Genomic DNA, 20,600 nt, shown 5'->3' on the forward strand with positions numbered 1-20,600 from the left:
CTGCAGACAAAGTTACAAGCATTTAACTCCAAAATATTTTAAGAAGTTTTCCTACTTCCATTGCTGTTAACAGAGCCATAGAATATTCGCCTACTCGATTATCAATTTAAAGGATGAATTTTGTAAATACAGTAAACAGTATTTTGATTTAAAAAAAAAACCTGTTGCCTCTTTAAAAACTAACGTATGCTACTTCAGTATGTAGCAAAATGATAGGTATTTTAAAGGGTACTAAACTGTTAATGTAATTTGATAGCGTAACAGGTTTCATTCCACTTTTTAATCAGTTTCCTTATTTATTAAGCTCCCAGGCCCTGTGCTAAATCCTTTGCGTGTATATCTCATTTAATTCTCAAGGCAACCCTATAATTTAGGTATGCTATTATCCTTATTTTATGTAAGGAGAAACACAAGGAGAAGGAGGTTAAATAACTTTGCCAAGCCTATAACTCATGAGTCCTGGATTTGGGATTCAATTCCATTTATATTTTATCCTAAAGCCTATGTTCTTCACCCTTTTACTAACCCTATCTAATAAGTAAGGTTGAAACTTTTGATGATATTCCACCATTTTGATGAATAGAAATCACGATTTCATATGGCTCACCTGGTTCTTATAGGAAAACCAGATCGGAGTTAACAATAATCAATATTCATGTCACATGTAGTAAATCTCATGTGGTTACAGCATTTATAATAGCTACTATGTATTGCCTTTTCAAGTATACATAGATCACTTCTCTGCTTACAGTTCTTCCATGTTTCCCCTCTCAGATGAAAAACCCAAAGACCTTATCAAGGCCTTCAAGACCCCACATTCTCTGGACCCTGCTGCCTCACTGACCTTGTTTCTTCTCTTCCCTTAGCACACTGAGCTCTTCCCCTGGAATCCTTTCCCATCCTTAAACAGGCCAAGCATGCTTTCTACTCCAGGATTTTGCACTGGTGTCTCCTCTCTTTGCAGAGCGTTCCTCACACATCTATAAGCCTGCCTCCCACACTTCCTCAGATGTTATCAAAGAAAGGTTCCCCTTACCACCCTGTATAAGATAACACACGCAAGTACACATACATACATTCCCTCCATATTCTATCTCCTTCCCCCCACCTTTTAATTCTTTTCATAGCATTCATTTCTACCTGACATGTTCTAGCTAAGGGTAAATTTGTCTCTCACCTCCCCCTACTCTATAAACTCCACAAGAGCAAGGGCTTTATTTTGTCTATGTGGAATTCCCTACGCCTGGAACAGCACACTACACATAGGCACTCATTAAAAATATATTCAGGGGTGCCTGGGTGGCTCAGTCAGTTAAGCGTCTGCCTTCAGCTCAGGTCATGATCCCAGGGTCCTGGGATCAAGCCCTGCATCGGGCTCCCTGCTCATCTGGAAGCCTGCTTTTCCCTCTCCCTCTGCTGCTCCCCCTGTTTGTACTCCCTCTCTCTGTCAAATAAATAAAACCTTTAAAAAAATAAATATAAATAAAAATATATTCAAAAAAGTATTAAGTAGCTCTGCACCAGGAACTGTGCAAACCCCTTACCTATATTCTTTTAATCCTTACAGCAGACATTTAGATAGATGTGAATAGCCAGACTTCAGAGGAGAGATGGTTGATGCTTCGAGTAGTAAGTAGTTGGTCCCACAGGCGGAACCGGGTCCATGCAGTGTGATGCCTCTGGAGACAACTGTGCTATCCACCATATCCCTTCCTTTTCTCTCTCACACTCCTGCCTCAGACGTTTTAGGTACATCTTACCCTGTTAATTACCAAACATATTTCAAGTGCATGGAGAATGCAAGAATTGTTGGGATATATCACTTGCCTTCAAGAAGCTTAAGAATCTAAAAATTATTATGGAAAGACTCTTTAATCCCATTGTTACAAAAATATCTTTACAATATTTACCAGTTACAATGTACACATGGGTGAGTTTCATCTTGAAGATCTTTATAATAGCTTTTTCACTGTGAAAAACTATGTTATCTAATATGTTAACACTAAAAATATTTCCACATCTAACATCGGTAATTAAACATGAGTGGAAATATATTTTCTGTTCTCTAAAATTTGATTGGCTTTATTTGCTTATTGCTATTCTTGACATTTAAAATAGAAAATTTGAATACTCCAAACATTTTTTTTTTCATCACCTTGGAGTTCTATCAAGAACTAAAATGTTCTTCGGACTTAAGAATGAATCCAATCTTTGATGGCCTGTGTCCCAAACGTGTTTGTGTTTTTGTTTTTGTTTTGTTTTTTAAAATCTTTAATCCTTAAATCTTCCTACAAGGAAATGGGGCTTTCCTATAATCTTTTGTGTGTTTATTGTCTTAATTATGTTTGTTTATTATCTTAGTAGATTTCTCAAGTGTACTTTTCAATTGTGAGATGTCTTATCAGCGACTATTTGGAAGGTTGAAAATGACACATTTTAAGTGTGAATATCTTAACAAATATTTGAGTACCTAGTATATCTAAATACCTGTTACTAACCCTAAGGCTAAGCTGGGAGTTGGGATCACATACATATGAAAAGTTACCTAATAAATAGAAGGGGGAATGAACCATGAGAGACTGTGGACTTTGGGAAACAAACTGAGGGCTTCAGAGGGGAGGGGGGTGGGGGATTGGGATAGGCCGGTGATGGGTATTAAGGAGAGCATGGATTGCATGGTGCACTGGGTGTTATACGCAAATAATGAATCATGGAACATTACATCAAAAACTAAGGATATACTGTATGGCGACTAACATAATAAAAAATTATTATAAAAAAAAGAAAAGAAAAGTTAACTAATAAAAGCAAGTGCTGAAGACAAAATGCCATTGGAATGAAAATGAGCCCTACCACCAGGGGCCTGGGAGAAGGAACACAGCCCTGGGAGGTGGGGGGCACTGACAAAAACTTGGAAAGGGTCAGGCTGCAGAGTAGGAGCTTCCAGAGAGAGCAGTAGATGCCAGTTTTTGGTTGGCCTCAAATGTCAAGCTAAAGTGTCCATAGAGAAGAGCCTCGGGAATTTTTCTAACACAAGGAAAGGAATCAATCAAACAATAACATGGGTTGCTTTCAGTGAGGCATATTTGTATCGCTTAGTGCAAGTGCACTATTCGTAAAATGAAAGGCATTGCTCTTCACAGCTGTTCTGTTAATTGTGCTGCCTTTTAAAACCACTAACATGATAGTTGCAGATGTAATACTAACAGTTAGCTTAAACCACTGCACAGTGGTTAAATGTGAACTGATGGTGTAGAGTTTCTACTCATTTGACCCTAAATGAAACTTTAGAGGGAAAAACGTTCTCAGCCAGGATGCAGGCTTGTTCCACGTAATCCCATTTTTATTCCACACTTAAACAGAAACAAACTAAAAAATAACCATCTGCTAATTATAGGAATATGGGAGTGAATTAAAAATGCATTTTGTTTTGATCAACTTTCAGACTGATTCATGGGTTTCAGATTGCAAAAAGATTTCCATAGTGTTGCCCTGGACTTGTTGGTTTGTTGTATTTTTTCCTTCAAGATCTGGCTCATTCAGGAGAACCTGTAATTTGATTTTTTTAACATATTAAACAGCTACAGTTTGATTCATAATCTATGCATTAGGGGTTTTGTTTTGGTTTTGTTTTTTAAATGCCCCCTTTATTTATTTATTTATTTTGATTAGGATATAATTTCTTGATTTATTTCTGAACAACAACAACAAAAACCAGAAAGATCTGTTATTTTTCTCTCCTCAGGAACATTTCTAAGCCTAATGAAGTTTTTAAAAGGTCGGTTAAAGGTTTACTGGTTTCTTTGCTCTTTTCCCTTAATCTTCCTTTTTTTTTAATAATATTTTTTTATTATATTATGTTAGTCACCATACAGTACATCCCTAGTTTTTGATATAAAGTTCCATGATTCATTACTTGGATATAACACCCAGTGCACCATGCAATACATGCCCTCCTTAATACCCATCACCAGCCTATCCCATTCCCCCACCTCCCTCCCCTCTGAAGCCCTCAGTTTATTTCCCAGAGTCCATAGTCTCTCATGGTTCATTCCCCCTTCTGTTTACCCCCCTCTTTCTTCTTCCCTTTCTTCTCCTACCGATCTTCCTACTTCTTATGATCCATAAATGAGTGAAACCATATGATAATTGTCTTTCTCTGCTTGACTTATTTCGCTTAGCATTTATTTATTTTTTTAAGTAAACTCTACCCCCAATGTGGGGCTCAAACACATGACCCCAAGATCAAGAGTCACATGTTCTACCAACTCAGCCAGCCAGATACCCCTCTCTGTGTTCATTTTAAATAACTAACATGAGTAGACATTTTTTATGAGCAAGGAAAGTGCCTACTCACGTCCCAGACATTTAATCAAATGCCATTATCCTTTACTAAAATTTAACTGATAGCCTAAAATGTTGCATTTTTCCTGTAATTACTGTATATTTGTACTTTCTAAACTGAGTTTTTAGTGAGACCAGGGAGACAAAAAGAGGACTGACGTTTATAGAGTTCCTACAAACTGTTAGGCACTTCAGTTATGATCTCATTGAGTACCTGGCAGCTCTGAGTTAATTATTACCCCCATTTTATAGTGAAGAAGCTGAGGCTCAGAGAGTTAACCAAGTGATGTGACTTGTGACGCAGTAAATGCTGGGAACCAGATTCGAAGCAAACCTCCGAAGTCCTGAGTGACTCACGGCACACTTCTGGCCCTTCTATCAGTTAAATTTGGGTGCCCCAAGAGCTATGTCTTGTAATGACTGAAATACTGTCCTGTCTGAGTCTGTCTTCTTTCAGTATCCTAACCGGTGGTGATGTTGAATCTTTTCAAACATGAAGCGCTTAACATCTCATTGAAATACTGCTGATGTCCTATGGAGAAAAGATTGCTGTGTTGGGTATAAAAAGGCCTTATTAGTCCTAATGAGCTGTGCAACACCAAGTAAGTAATTCAGTCTCTCTGACATATGAACTGAGTGATCTCGGAAGGCTTTTTCTGTGATTCCGAATAAGATGTTCTCATTCATATCAGCAAACTGATTTTGTGTAATTTAATTTCTGTGCCTAGGATAACCCCGTGCACAGATGGGTGGTCATATAATGGCAATAAGAAATCTATTTAAAATTCATAGGTGTCATTTTTGCTCTCCTTACTGAAATAGAAGTCGTATTTTTGGATATTGGTGTTCCTTAGATAATATAATACATTTGACTGAAATTCTTACATTTTTATAATTAACAAAAGGTCAAAACCAATAGTCTCTCTTCTCTTCTTTTCTTTTCTTTTCTTTTCTTTTTTCTTTTCTTTAATGTGTTACAACTGAAAAAGTGGAGACTGTGGAAGCCTCTAGAGTTCCTAGTGAAGAAACTTACCTCTCAGAGGGCGTAACAGTTCCTGGAGAGTAGATTCCAGGCCTGTTCCTCTTTCTGCTCTCTAGATGCTTTACAAGTAGTCTCCTTTCAATAGTTACTTGTTTGAATGAATAAAAGAGAAAAAGAAAGAAAAACATAGACCTACTTGGTCCCTAGGGAGGGCAGGCAGCTGTGTAAGCCGCTCCCAGCGCAGAATACTTACCTGAGTAAATAGTAGCATCTGAAAATCCTTGCCTTCGGTGACATAGGGAAAACAGAAGGGGAAGGAGGACCCTCAGTGTCTGTTACTGTGTGAACAGTTTTTGCTATGTGATTCCATGATTCCTAAAAAGCATTCTGGAGTGTGAGATACCTCTCACCCCACAAGAAACGTACCATTTGGGGCAACAGGGGCCAGAGCATCCATAGTCCCCCGAATCTTTAATTGGTCGGAAAACCTCCTCTTTTAATATAAAAGAGGTTTCATCAGAATCACTTTAACTTTATTTAAATATAAGATTAAAAGCAGTTATTTGCAGCACTGATATTCAATCAGTATGCACCAGTAAACTTTCTGTTTTTAAATTTTGAACTATTTCCACACCACTCAGGCACAGTTACTTCTCTTAGCTACACTGCCCTGTCTTTCCCACAGAAGCCCGGGGAATCCCTCCGACCTAGCAACCAAAGGGGTGATGCCTGGTGTCCTGCTCCCAGAGGGGCTGACGGCCACTCGGGTCACCTGCACTCCTGCCCTACCAATTGTCAAAAACATTCTGAATAATACTTATATTTGTATCAGCTTGTTTGCATCATTAGAATATTGCTTATTTCCTATCTTCATGTCCATTAAATCTGAGTTTTACTAGTTTTTATTGATTGCAACTAAATTGAATATTTTTTGGTCGAAAATATGTATACAAGTACAGGCTCTTTGGGCATATGCCCAAGTTTAGAAAGAAAATTTATGAAAATCATATTTATCCAGTTACAGTGAAACACCAAAATTTTCAGTTTTACTTTCTATTTTCCACCGAATAATGTTTTAATAAACAGGTTGTTACCAGAGCTGAAAAATGATTAATCTTTCTCCTTATGGAAAACTCTTTATATTTTACACCATAAGAAGTACCTCTGTTCTGCTCTCTCCTCTGTGCTAGATAGCCATTCACATTCCTTTGCTGAACTCTACAAGTAATACTGATGATGCCAGCATTTACTATTTCCTAATTATTCTGTCCAAGCCCATCTGGAAAAATGTGTTACGGTTACATTTTGTAGGCCTTCAAGAGCCACCAACCTGATTAGCAGGGCATTGGTGACACTGTTTTCCTCAATACCCGTGGTAGTAAGCATGGTTTTTCAGATGGAAATAAAATGCAGCATAGTGAAATGAGTAACACGTTTGTTTAACAGTTCTAAAATGAGTGCCCTGTATTTATAGTGTGAGCCTGGAATTAAGTAGTGGGAAAATGCCCACTGAAACTGTGACAGATGGGGGTGGGGGGGCCTCCCCCGTGCCGGTAGCGTTTCTCTGTCCAGGTGAAGCTGTTAAGGGAACAGAAGGGATGTGAGGGGGGAATCAAGAACATTAAACTGTTAAATCATGAAATGCAGAAAGAGAAAAAGACTTGCGTTCACAGAGTTCAAAGACAGTCTTGTAAACTGTCCTGTCAGCTGACAGGCCAGCAATAATCCTACTCCCCCTCCAGTACCAGCTTCCTCTTGGGCTGCCGGGCCACTGGTGGGCAGAGGAGGCAGGCCCTTCTCTGCACCGGGTTCCTTGACCTCTGGGGACCCATAGCCACACTTGACTTTCTCCAGTCCCTCAGCTGACCAGGTTCCAACATTTCAGCTGTGCAGGTGCCTGATTTTAGGAAGGCAGCTTTTACTTAATCAAAGGGCCCCAACCAGACCCTGTCACTCGGCATGGGAAAGGGAGTAGCCAGGCCTCCTTGGTGTCAGGGCTGCTGAGCCCTGAGCCTGGTGGGGGAAGGAGACCTTTCTCTCTAGGCTCAGACACTTGGTGTCTAATGAGTATTTCCTTCCGCACTGTGAAAATATGAAATAATAGCACCTTAACCCCACTACATAACTACCTGCCAAGCCATAGAAATGCTTTTCTCACAGATGACATAGATGAATTATCTTTAAAGCCCAAGCACAGAAACAAAGTCCTAAAACATTCACCATGATGAGTTTGCTGGCCCTTGGAGGAAACAGCTGAGCACAGGGGTCTAGAGCAGCAGCCACAGAAGTCCTGGGTTCATATCTCGGCCCTGCCACTTACCAGAAGCTACTTAAACTACTTCTGCCTCTCTTCTCACCTGTAAAATGGGAGAATGCACCCGATGGATGGTGCCGGGATCATGTGAGTGGATGAACATGTGCCCAGCAAACTCCCTGACACACAATAAGCTTTCGGTAAACAGTATCATTTTAAAGCCTGAAAAGAGTGAGGTCTCCGGATAGCTCCTATTTATCGATGCACATGTGTTTTTGGCAAATGTGTAAATAACTCTATTTACATTGAAATTGTATCCACAAAACTCAAAAGTACTTAGTCATCAGTTTCCTGTCACTTCCTATTGCATGAACCATTTCCTGTTCCCAGGACAGCTGACACCAGGAAGTAAAAGGACAAAGAACCTGATGAAAAGGAGCCTTGATCCCAGGCTGGCTGTGTTGTCAGCCTCAGAAACCATAGATGTAAAGCTGGCCTGGGGCCTCCAAGCTCTTCAAGACCCAGTTTTCAGCTGCCTGACGGTAGAAAGAGCTCTGCAGCAGTGGGGCGAATGTAGAAAAGGAGGCTGCCTCCTTCCCTTTCCTGCCCTGTCAACAACTGAGCAGGCAGTTAGCTGGGGGCCTGGAAGGTCCAGGATTGGATGGACAGGCACTGCCCTCCCAGACTTGCAGGAGCTCCCAGGACCCCAGGATCCCATCGCTGTGTTCCAATACCGACAGTTGTGGGCAGACCCCAGCTTTAAAAATGTGATGCCGAGCACCTGTTGGGCTGCATGAGGCCAGTCCAAGGGCCTTCTCCAATTCCTGCACAGGCGGCTACAGCCAACAACCACGGGCGAGTGAACAAGCAGGGTGTCTGCTCCACCTGCCTCTCAGCAGACATTAGGTAAGCAAAGCAATGAGCACCCCCCTCTTTTTAAATCAGATGCCATGGGAAAAAATAGCTCATGTTTTGAGGAACTTAGGGTCTGAGAGCAGGGTGGGAGGAGACAAATGTACACACACTCGCAAGTGGCTTCTGCAAGTCCGTTTCATCAGGTCACATATGAAGCAACTAGAGAGACGGTGACAGCTCTGGCTTCCCAGGGCCTTCACTGAAGTGAACTGGATCTCTCCAAGTGAACCCCCAGAAGTCTCCGCTTCCGCAAGGCTAGCTCTCTGAGGCTGATTTCCATTGCCTCCGGATCTGTCACCACACCCGGCCAGCGTACGACCTCTGAAAAGTCGACCCAGAGAGCCAAAACTTTCTCCCTGTGGTTTTCAGGTTATCTAAGCAGCTTTCAGACATGAAATCATTTCAAGATGAAAGCCAGGACACACAACTAAATCAAGGTAGCCGAGAAGAAAAAGGAATTGTTTAAATAAACACTTTTATAATTATGAGTCCAGCTTCAGTGAATCCCTTACCTCATTATAATACTGATGTTGAACAAAGTTTACATTTGCCTCATATCTTACCAAAAGGACAAAGTGTTATCACTGGATACCTGGTGGCGGGAGTGGGGGGGTTGTGGTTCAGCCTGAACGATAACTGAATCCCTGACAAGGGCTTGATAAGAATTTTTCTCTCAATATCCATTTTTACAAAACTTGCTTTCTGTAGCCTGTATATACAATTGTGTACTAAGTAAGGGTAGTGCTATACAGATCACAGCAAAAAACCCAAATCACTGATTTTTACACCAGATTTTCCCAAGGCAAAATCTTGGTCCCATGACTGAGCTGTCAGGTCACTTCATAAATGACACAAACCTGAGCTCAGGGCTTGGGCCTCCCTCTTGGGGGTTCCCCTCCCCTATCCAGTCTCAAGCTCAGTTGCTCACCTCCCTGCCTCTGCTTTCTCCCATTTTCTCTGGTTAAAGGGTCAGTTCCTTCCAGCCCAAAAGCCTCTCCACACAGTCTCCATGGCACCATGAGTTACTTTAAACTTGGAACTTGCTGGCGTGATGTGATAGAATTTTTTATTTATAACACAACGTATGCATATCAGCAGCGCACTGTGTACAGCCTGTAACCTTGTTCTTAATGTCTGTCAGTGAACTTGAGGCACCTGGGTGGCTCAGTCAGGCGTCTGACTCGGTCTCAGCTCAGGTCTTGATCTCAGGGGCGTGAGTTCAAGCCCTGCATTGGGCTCCACACTAGGCATGGAGCCTCCTTAAAAATAATAAGTAAGTAAATAAATAAATAAAAATACTTAACATAAGATTTATCATTGCCATTTATCCTTCATCTGGCCCCGTATTCAGTAGACTAAACAGTGTTCAGTGTTCATTAACGGTGTCATTATAGTAAAGGAAATAAAGGGGAATTGCATGGGGAAGAAAAGCACACAAGGAAAACACTTCCACCAGGCAGTTTTATTTTTCAAATTCTAAACACAAAAATACCACTCCTTGTCTGCTAGCTCGGGTTTTAGCTCATCTGTCTGTCAGCCCCATGGTGTTTACACGGCTTTAGTCCTTCTATGGATCCTAAACTTCACGTTGGTTCCAGGTGGCTCAACAGGACTTTAAGGTTCTGCGCTGTGTTTGAAATTGTTTGCAAGATCTGCATTGTTGACGGAAGCGTCCTGGTTTCTGTATAGTGTTAACCATAGGAAAATATTAAGAAGCATTTCAGAGAAGAAAAAATAAAAGTGTTCTTGGACCCACCGTTTATTTTTTTATTGGAATTGAATTAAATTCGTGGCCGACTTCACAAAACTAAAACATGTCGTCATTCACTATCTATTTTCCCCTGTTAAGAATCAAAAGGAAGCCCCAGATATGGGGAGAAAATCTTCATGCTAATTTAACCCCGCAGTTTGTTCTACCAAGGCCCAATCTGCACAGCATCCGGAAGCTTCTGTGGCCTGGCAGTTTCAACCAGATAGCTCAGGAGCTAGGGTTCACCGTTTGCAATGGTAGGCCTCTCATGACTTTAGCTGTAAGGTGCTTCTGACCCCCAAATTCTGACAAAGAAGATTTGCAAAGCCTGTGGTCTTTCCTTCCTAACTTAAACTGCACTAGTAATAAAAAGGTAAGTGTGTGCCCCGGCTTCCCGCTGACGTGGACGTGAAATTCTGAGTGACACAGATCCTTCTTGGGTCCAAGAGTTGAGTTCTAGAAGTAACCAAAGACCTGGATCAGCCTCCTCCATGCCCCTGCGTCCCCGGCCAGCCGCCATCCCCAGCCCTTCAGTTCCACCTGGTTTCCTTCTTCCTCGCCAGCCCCTCCTACAGACCCCTGCAGGAAGGACACAGCTTCCTCAACCTCTCCTCATCCCTGCTGCCTCCAAAACAAACAGAAATTTAAAAAAGGACAAAGGCGTTTTAGTTATAGAAAGGTCAGAGTTTTAAAAATTACAAACAGTGAGAAAAATTACAAGGTTGCTGAAGAATCTCAGAAAAATTCAGCATGGCTTCCCAAAGCCCGGCCTCATTTACATTTCAGTGGAGACCCAGGTCAACCCTTCCCAATGTTTCTGAACACTCTTATTCTTTTCTGTAGTTAGAGGTTCCCTGGTGGTGCCCTTCTCTGTTACTGGGTGTGCTGCCCTAGATCTCGGGGGATCCAGGCCCCGATCTCTGCCCCTATGACAAAGGAGTCCCTTCTTCCCCTCTCAGGTTTCTCTCTTGGGCTTGAGGCTACTTGTTCTGACCTTCAATTTGCCAACATGGTCCCTAATGGAGCACCTCCTGGTTGAGGTCTTAGGGATCTATCCTCACTGCCTCTCCTCCCACACCCCAGAGCTCCCCACTGAGCCATCCTTCTGTGATCTTGCCATTGCTTCCCTGCTCCTTCTGAGTGTCCCCTTGCCTCTGGCACAGAAGAGGATGTGGGTTTCTCTGTCATGGAATTAAAGCTGGCCCAGGGGTGCCTGGGCTGCCTTGGGCTCAGGTCACAATCTTAGGGTGCTGGGATCCAGCTCTCTCAGGCTTTGGGCTCCCTGCTCAGTGGGGAGTCTGCTTGTCCCTCTGCCCCTCCTCCCCACTCTGTGATTCCACTCTCTCATTCTCCGCCCCCCCACCCCTGCTCAAATAAATAAATAAATAAATAAATCTTAAAAAAAAAAAAAAAAAGCTGGCCCAGTGAGGTGATATAATGATGGAAAGCTCTGGCTCTGCTGTGATGTAGGGCAGACACCTTGATCTCCTCAATTCTCAGTTTTCTTAGCTGAAAAATGGGGCACTAATAAAACCCACTTTGTAGTGTTACTATGAGGATGAAATGGGGCAACAGTTATGAAGGCCAGACATATGCTTGGCATCTATAGACTGCTCAATACGTCTTGGCTATTGGCATTATTATCAACACCCAGTTACCACACCGAGATGGCTCACCGTACGTTATGCATGATGTGAGGACACAAAGAAATTGTCTCTGCCTTCAGCAAATTTGCTGGGTGGCAAAGGGAGCGAGTAAGCCCCAAATTACAAGCAATTGGCTGTCAATTAATGTGCTTGAAGTCCTTCGCAAGTATTGAGCAAGGAGCAGCTAACTCCACCTGAGGACAAGAACAGGAGAAGGTTGTCCAGGCATTCCCACCTGGGGAAAGTAGTGTGCACAGGCCGTAGTGATGGCTGGTCCCGCCCTAGCATGAACTTGGCCAGCTCAGTAATGGCTCTCATTTAATGAATCGATCCAGGCTCTCTAATAGTCCCATATACTCAGTAGGAAGGAACCTTCTGGAACCTGCCTCTACGGACACCCATCATCCCTCCACCTCAAGGTTGGCCTCCAGATGAGCCTTCTTCTGAGACGCTATGCTTAACCTAAGGACCAGATTAATATTAGAAGTTCCACCGACAGTTTCCCAAGTGCCTGGCATGACGTGGGTCTTCACAAACATCATCTCACCTAGTCTCCCCTACAGCCCTGTGTGCTCAGCCTGTTTTGTATCAAATCCTGGCTCCAACAATTTTTTTTTAAAGATTTTATTTATTTATTTGACAGAGATAGAGACAGCCAGTGAGAGAGGGAACACAGGCAGGGAGAGTGGGAGAGGAAGAAGCAGGCTCCCAGCGGAGGAGCCTGATGTGGGGCTCAATCCCAGGACTCTGGGATCATGCCCTGAGCTGAAGGCAGACGTTTAACGACTGAGCCACCCAGGCGCCCCAGGCTCCAACAATTTCTAATTTTGCAACCTTGGGCAAGGTACATACCCTCTCTGTGCCTCTGTTTCTTCACTTCCAATAAGGAGATTTGTCCCAACCCCCAGGTTGATGAGAGGATTTTATGAGTTCGTACATGCAAAGCCCTTGGTGAGAACACAGTAACTGTTCGTCTCCCCCACTACATGCCTCCGGTTTCCAGTCCATTTGCAGAATCCTGGTAACCGATGAGGCAAAAATTGAAAGCAGTTCACCAAAATGATTTCTCTTCTTTCTGGGCACACAGCTAATCCACATTTCCCATCTCTCTTAAACTTAGGTGTGGCCATGTGACTGAGTTCTAGTCAATAGAATAGGAGCCAAGGTGATAGGTGCCCCTTCCCTGCCTGGCCCATAGAAGCCTCCCAGTGTCCTCTAGCATGGTCTGTCCTACTGGGGGACAGCTGAAATGGGGGCTTGGGTCCAGAAGATAAGAGTCCCCAAGTCACTGCCTGGAGAAAGGCCATTTTGCAGACCTCTTCATCTGTATAGCTCTGTTACTCAAATAAGAAACACACTTTTATTGTAGTTAAACTAATATGCATTTGGCCAGTAGCCTCACTACCCCTCACCGATACAACTCATATGCCCTGAACTCAACAAAGGATCAGTTTTGCAGTGAAGTGTCAGAGCTGTAGTTGTCTGCCTAGCCGATTTGCCCTTACTCCTCCTGCTTTCCTTAAAGAGCCTTTCTTGTTTCATGGGAAATCTAGTGTGATTTTGGGGTGCCTGAACACCTCTGCCACCATCAGCAGGAAGTGCACACGGGACTCCACGCCCTTTCGGGATAGCCACCCGACCCCCGGCAGCAAATCAGTCATTGCTACCACTCCCACTGAAACGTAAGGAAAACAGGGACCTCCCTTTTTTTGGTGGGACTGCTGGCTGCAGAGGATGAAAATATTTTAAGGATACAGTAACTGTGGTGGTCATCGCTTCGCAGAAAGAGCTGGCCGAAGAAGCAGCTATGCAGGAGAATGGAGCCGATCTGGAAGAACATTTCCTTATGACATCGTTTGAGCTCTTGCATTAATGTCAGATTCATATTTCTCAATTACCTTGGTCCATGAACCTCCTTTTTGGTTAAGCTAATCAGAACTCGTTTTCCCAGTATTGGGAACTGCAAGTTCCCGATTTACCAGCTTTGCCTCTTCCCCTCTTCCCCCAGTCCCCCTGGGCCTCTGGCTCTACACACACACTCTCCCCTCCCCCAACACCTGCCCCTGAAAGCTGCTGTCTCCACACTATATAAAATAATACAATTCCTTAAATAATCAGTGACAATGACAGGCATGACTTCCACTGAAAGAAGAAGACTATTAGTCACTCACATGTGGTCTCAACTGGTAATGCTCATTCTTAAAGAGGGAGCCTGGCTATAGGTGCTAGGAAAACAGGATCCCATTAAAACAAGCTCAGTAGGACTGCCCCCGTTTTTTTTTTTAATGGCATTGGTTTTTTGGGTTTTTTGTTTTGTTTTGTTTTGTTTTTTTAAGATTTCTTAAAGTAAGTGGTGCACTTGGAGGTTGGGGTTGCACATTTCCTCCTCAACACGTGGCCTTGTGATGGAATCTGACCAATAGTGCTTCTGCAGTGTTTTTCGTTGAAAGCAGCATGGTTACAACCTCAGGGATACGTAAAATGGGAAATAACAATATATATTAATTTTAAGTTAGTTATAAGGTTATCCTACTAGCTTTCGTGTCAGTCTTTGGTCAAGTACAATATACCCCCCAGTATTTGGCAGAATCGTTCTATAAAAATACAGAATCCGCTTGTTTTGTCTCAAATAATATCAAGTATTATAGGCTTTTATCTTTGAGTTTCATTTTGAAATTCTTACCTAAACTGATTTTTTTATAATAATGGGGAATTTTCAAAAGCTGCTCAACTTTTCACTATCATTTTCTTTCATTTTGGTGAAAAGCAGACTGGCTACTTGACATCCAAGTTTCTTTCCCCATATTCATTTCCCGACTTTGAGTTCAGTAGCTCTGTGAAACCCCACTTCGGAGAAGACTTTTCTCGCCTTACCCTTACCTTCTTTTTCTTCTTCACTCCCCATTGCCCAGCACCGCAACGCCTCCAACATCAAGTGCCAGGAGTTCTCGCTTCATGGAGAGTTTTAGGTATGGAGTTTTAACAAATCTCTTTTACACTGGGGGAAGGGCGGGTCAGCAGTTACTGTTTCATGTGTACAGAACTCATGTTTGGGATGATGAAAAGGTTCTAGAAATAGACAGTGGTGACAGCAACACAACACTGATGTAGTAAATGCCACTGAATTATATACTTTAACGTGATTAAAATGGTAAGTCTTATGTATATTTCATCACAATTTTAAAAAATCTTGTTCATACTGCCTGTCTTGTGTATTTGTATACAATACTAAATATAGACGCAGCACTCATATGGCTAGCAGCAACTCAGAAGAATGCAGAAATCAGTCAAATATAAAGTGTAAAGCAATTTCATTCCTTAGGAAACTACAAGATAGAACAAAGCATATACATCCTTTGCCAGCTGTCTTTGGAAACCGGCTCTGTTTGCTCATGCGCAGAAAAAAGCCAAGCCCCGCGCTGATATTGACAAGAACAAGATGAATGACCCCCTGGAGACCATAGGGTTTGTATTCGAGTTTCCATCACCTTTTCATCCTTTTGTCCCCCATCTTGATTCACATGCAGATGAACCGAGACCAACTCTTCACTAAATAAGCTTTTCACTCCAGTTTGGAAGGTAGAGGGAACATCTAAATATTTATGAGGCTTTTCTCCCGGGTTTGTGATGCGCTCTTGCTGGATGTTGAGGAATTACGTTAATGAATGCGTGCCTGTGCGCACTGACACAGAAACCAGGCAAAGGGAAACACACACACACACACACACACACACACACACACACACAGGGCTTTGTCGGCACTCACCAAACAGTTCCCATGAAAAGGAAGAAAAGAGAGAGGGGGAGGAAGAGAGATTTAAAATCTGTTGCCAGGAGAGAAATAAATTGTAGGGCTCAACACAAAAGCAAGAACAAAGTTTCATCTTTGCTTTCTGGAGTTGCAAATGTAACTGTTGTTTCAAGTCGGTACAAATGTGAAGTAAAACATGCTGATTGATTGAAAAAGGAGAACGGGCTGGCCAGCTCTTCCCAGTGATGAAGGAAATGAAGGACAGAGTTTCAATATTGGAAATACATTGTTTATTAGAAAACAAAGAACTAACCAACATTTTCTTTTAAGCAGCGCTTTATACACTTTCCTTCAAGACAAACTATTTGGGTGTGAATCCATAAAAGGGTTGTCAGAGTTTTTATCGTACTGACCATATATAGTGTCTTTCTTTTCTCTGTCTTTTCAGCGTCTTGTAGATACTGTTTTCATTAGGCTAGCTAAATTCCACTTTAAAGTGAATTCACTTTAAATGTGTTTGCATGAAGTTGGATCTACTTATGACTTAGGCTCTAAATCATCTTTAATTATAGGTAATCTTTATGATATTTTAATAGGTAAAATAATATATTAGCACACTGGAACTGAAATGCAGACATATTAATGGCCTTAATATCACACTGCCAGAAAGTCATCTTTCCAGCCCTTTAATCATCCTCCTGGCCTCCCCTTTCCATCCTGTTCTCCTGTGAACACGGAAGACCAGAGCAGTCAGGGCCCCCACTCACCCAGGGCTCTGCGGCTTTGTAATTATCTTTAATACTTGTGTGTCACGATATGGGGCTTAAAAGGGTACTTTTTTCTTCTTTTTTAAAAAAAAAATATATTGCCCCTCAACTGGTATTTATTTTCATTTGTAGGTCATAATATACAAAAAGGCTAAGATTGTGTTTGTTGTTTTTGAGAATTCTTGCTTGATTCAAGAAATACTTAACCTGGCTCTCATCACCTATCTTGATAGGGTACAAGAAAAGTTAAGAAATCCTACCTCTGACCCCATACAGCCCACACTGCTGCTGTGGCTGAAGGAGGGAAACCAGAAACTAAATCTCCAACTTCCCTTTTAACATACGCACTTTTGTGACAAACTGAAAATTAGTTGTTGAGTGTTAGTATTTGTTTCTTTCACACTGGGATAAAATACAGAGCATAGTCTACTATTTCCCACTCCCCCCCCCAAAAAAACTGGTTACTTGATTAATAGTTATTTGAAGTTCAGATAATAATTGACTCTAGTCTATTTATGTAATGGTTATATAATCTAAACATTACATATTCTCAGCTTAAACCAGAGGGTCTTTAAATCAGTGTCATCAATAAAAACGAAGACAAAACGTTCACACAGAAAATGTTAATGGTCTTTCATCTGAGACGCTGACAGGGAATGGCATTAACTCAGCATTATTCCATAGTCATCTATTACTTACTTGTCTGGATGAATAGGCACTTGGCTATGTCTGAGTTGAAAGAAAACTGTATCCAGGTTTTAAGGAAAAATTTACTGAAACCTTCACAAAATTGTTCCAGCTCCCTACCGCCAATAGCACTGAGAAAAAAATGCATTGTTTGGAAGGTATTCCAGAAGGGAATTTTGTATAAAACGTGGAAAATCAGTGTGAGTATTCAGTGAGTAAGTCCAACTTCTATCCCATACTTGAGGCTGCTGGAGCCCTGCAGAAGGCACCTGTCACCCAGAGCACACCTAGTGTGAAGGGACCACCCCACACTCATCGCCAGGCCTAGGCTGGGACTGGCATCTCCCACCCACCATACAGTGGAAAACAGCAGGGCTGGCTGTTTAAAGACCACAGGATAAGGCCATGATCTGCATGGAGCTGAAGGTCTCCAAGAAAAGTTCCCTTTACTAAAAATACATTCCTCATCAGTGCACTTTTTAAGATTCCGGTTATTGATAAACCTGTGTATATCTGGGACATGTCATCCGTTGTTAGGCTCTGACTGAAATTATTGTATTGGATTCACCTTAGCAGGGAAGAAAAAAACCCAACATATTTTAAAATACAGAATTGGGGTGCCTGGTACCTCATTTGGTTAAGTGTCCGACCCTTGATTTCAGCTCAGGTCATGATCTCAGGATCTTGGGATTCTCTCTCTGTCCCTCTACCCTTCCCTGCCTCTCAAAAACAAAACAAAACAGGGGCGCCTGGGTAGCACAGCGGTTAAGTATCTGCCTTCGGCTCAGGGCGGGATCCTGGCGATATGGGATCGAGCCCCACATCAGGCTCCTCCGCTATGAGCCTGCCTCTTCCTCTCCCACTCCCCCTGCTTGTGTTCCCTCTCTCGCTGGCTGTCTCTATCTCTGTCGAATAAATAAATAAAATCTTAAAAAAAAAAAAAAAACAGAATACACTAAGGGAGGAAGAGCTCAGGCCCTTGCAACAGTGTCATGTAGAGGAACATACTAGAATGTACTAGAACGTGCTAGAACAGGGTTCCCTGGGAATCCAAGATACCTTTTTGGGGTAGGGGGAGACTAGCACATACAGGTGACAGCTTGCAGGGTAGAGGAAGCTGAAGAAAAACTATGTACAGTGCAGAAGTTTTGTCCAGGAAAATGAAAATTATCTTTTTACCTGTAAATTTTTAAAATATGTCTTATCGATATAATCCACCATAAACAAAGCAAGTAAACTGATATTCTCATATACTAATGATAATACTAAAAATTCATAGGAGTTTTCTGCAAGATAACTTGTTACCATATATCATAGTATTTAGGATTTGTGTGCCTTGGGGCTATAATATCATTTCTGGGAATTTATTTTATATAAATAATCATAACTGGGCAAAGATATAGCAATATTATTATTTCTAATGAGGATTTAGAAGAAAGAAATTGCATTTTATTATTTATTATTTTATTATTTTTTCTTAGCTATATTTTCTATAATAAGATAAAATTTGTTAAGAAAAAAAGTTTGTCCCCAATTAGCAAATTGCTTGGTGTCTCATTGACTGAGCGTCCTCTCCGGGAACTTCGTAGAAACTACTCCAGGGTCACAGAAATGCTCAGGTTCCAAGGATGCAGGGAAAAATTATGTGCCAATACTGTTAAGACAATGTGTCTCCTGACATTAAAATAAAACATGCAAAATGTCAGTGAAATGGTCGCATTTTGAGAAATGTAGACAAAATTGGACATCTTTAATTATTTCAAATAAAAATATATATATTTCTGAAAACGATTTATAACTTCTCACTTGCTTTTTTAAATACAACCAAATTCACACGAAATGTGCAACACTTATCATTTACACTCTCAACAACTTGTAGACCTCCTCTCTCATCTACCCTCTGCTTTTCGTAGAGCAACTTCATTACTGTCAGGTTTCCTCCAAACAGAAAAGCGTTGCAGGACGTCGTCTTTTCTCAAACCAGAACTGACCCAAATCAGTATTAAAACAGCAAGGAGCAAATGAGATTGTCTATATGAAGTCTTCCCTCAAAACTGAAATGTTAAAAATGCCGGTTTTACATTCAGTGCCATTTTTCTCAAGGGTCTATCTCACGGTATAATTTGTGTTTCTCAAACATTTTCAAATATTTGATCCTTGAAACCTTCGCCCAACTCATTGCGAAGTTTAGAAATACTGCCTATTTCAGAATGTTTACACAGAGTTCTCAAACATGCTAGGAACAGGCCGACCAGCCCCAGTTGTTTTCATGGAAGCCGGGGGAGAGGCTCCTGGTACACACCGATCTTTGTCCAACCTGAAACTGTTACCGCCCTGCACTGAGACACATGCTTCACAGCTGAGCCTAAATCCAAACTGAATGAAAAAGTTTACTGGCCAAGTGGCAAGTGCGAGACTCCCCTGACCTGTCTTCCCTTTCCTCTGACAGTGTGGACACGTACTGACTTGTCCAAAAGAAAGGCTGGTTTGTAAGCAGGGAAGAGCTGTCCAAGAAGTATTCGCACAATGAGATAATCATTTTATTTTGCCCATACAGACAACCAGCAGTCAGTTCGGATGAAAAGAAAAAACAATTTCTTTTTAATATTTGGGGAGTTTACTTATTCAATACCTGGTTTGTTTATACTGGTAAGTCGTCATCTGCATAGATGGGTCTTAAATCTGAAGTCTCATCATCTGAGGAAGATTTGCCATTGAGGAACGTGTTAAATTGTGATCACACGACTGTGATCAGTGTTTGAGCGTACGGTGGTACAGCTAACATCAAGTCATAAGTGCTCCAAGTGGCCGGTGGCTATCAGAGTGCCCTGGGCTTCTGTGTTTCCGTCCCTGACCCATACAATGACAGCAGTTCACCTTTGACCATTTTATATGTCAGATCTCCTGAACCAACAACAAAAATCCAACTTCAAAACCGGTGATCCAGCCTTGCCTCTGACGCCTGTCACCCCTGTACAGGACTGCACAAAGACGTGAAAACCAGAGCAGACCACGTTTGGAGCCCACCAACCTTGGCTACTTGCCTTCAAGGGATGTTTATGCCTTTTAGAGACTTGCTATAATTCAGCTTTGTTGGAGTCTTCTTTCCACCATGTTAGTGCCCACCATCAGTTTTTCCAGTGAACAATTCAGTGCCCATTCTTGGATTTTCTTGGTTGTTTAAACCCGTTGATATAAAAGAGAAAATGAGGAACAAGGCTTATGTAATCCTCAATTTTAAGCGTGATTCATCTATAAAATCATTCAGTCTTCCTAAACTATGTGAATGGAATTTGTTTGCATAAATCTTATTCCACCAAAGGCTTCTAAACTGTGAACTAATTACATGATCTAATTTTGGAGCTTTTCCAAAGTTAATCTCTAAATTAGTTATCTTTTGCTCTTCTTTTATGTGTCATCTTGCTTTTTCACATTTCATTAGGTATCAAAACCAAGAGAGACAAAGTACAAGCTATTTATATTTTATCAAGTCTCAAGATAATG

General features: G+C 41.7%; 3 long non-coding RNA genes across 3 annotated transcripts; 2 read left to right on the forward strand and 1 right to left on the reverse strand.

Annotated features, from left to right (window-relative positions):
- Window positions 1–4,050: 4,050 nt before the first annotated feature.
- LOC130543562 (uncharacterized) lies at window positions 4,051–8,983 on the forward strand. Its single transcript, XR_008959005.1, has 2 exons — window positions 4,051–4,946; window positions 7,971–8,983. It is a non-coding gene; the product is annotated as an uncharacterized LOC130543562 (long non-coding RNA).
- A 955-nt stretch (window positions 8,984–9,938) lies between these two features.
- On the reverse strand, window positions 9,939–14,901 carry LOC123001369 (uncharacterized). Its single transcript, XR_006410185.3, has 3 exons — window positions 14,772–14,901; window positions 13,647–13,719; window positions 9,939–10,176 (listed from the first exon to the last, which is right to left on the reverse strand). It is a non-coding gene; the product is annotated as an uncharacterized LOC123001369 (long non-coding RNA).
- LOC123001370 (uncharacterized) lies at window positions 11,675–19,759 on the forward strand. Its single transcript, XR_006410186.3, has 3 exons — window positions 11,675–14,860; window positions 15,214–15,356; window positions 19,654–19,759. It is a non-coding gene; the product is annotated as an uncharacterized LOC123001370 (long non-coding RNA).
- Window positions 19,760–20,600: the final 841 nt, after the last annotated feature.

This window comes from Ursus arctos, unplaced genomic scaffold, assembly GCF_023065955.2.
Source record: "Ursus arctos isolate Adak ecotype North America unplaced genomic scaffold, UrsArc2.0 scaffold_13, whole genome shotgun sequence".
Taxonomy (NCBI): Eukaryota; Metazoa; Chordata; class Mammalia; order Carnivora; family Ursidae; genus Ursus; species Ursus arctos.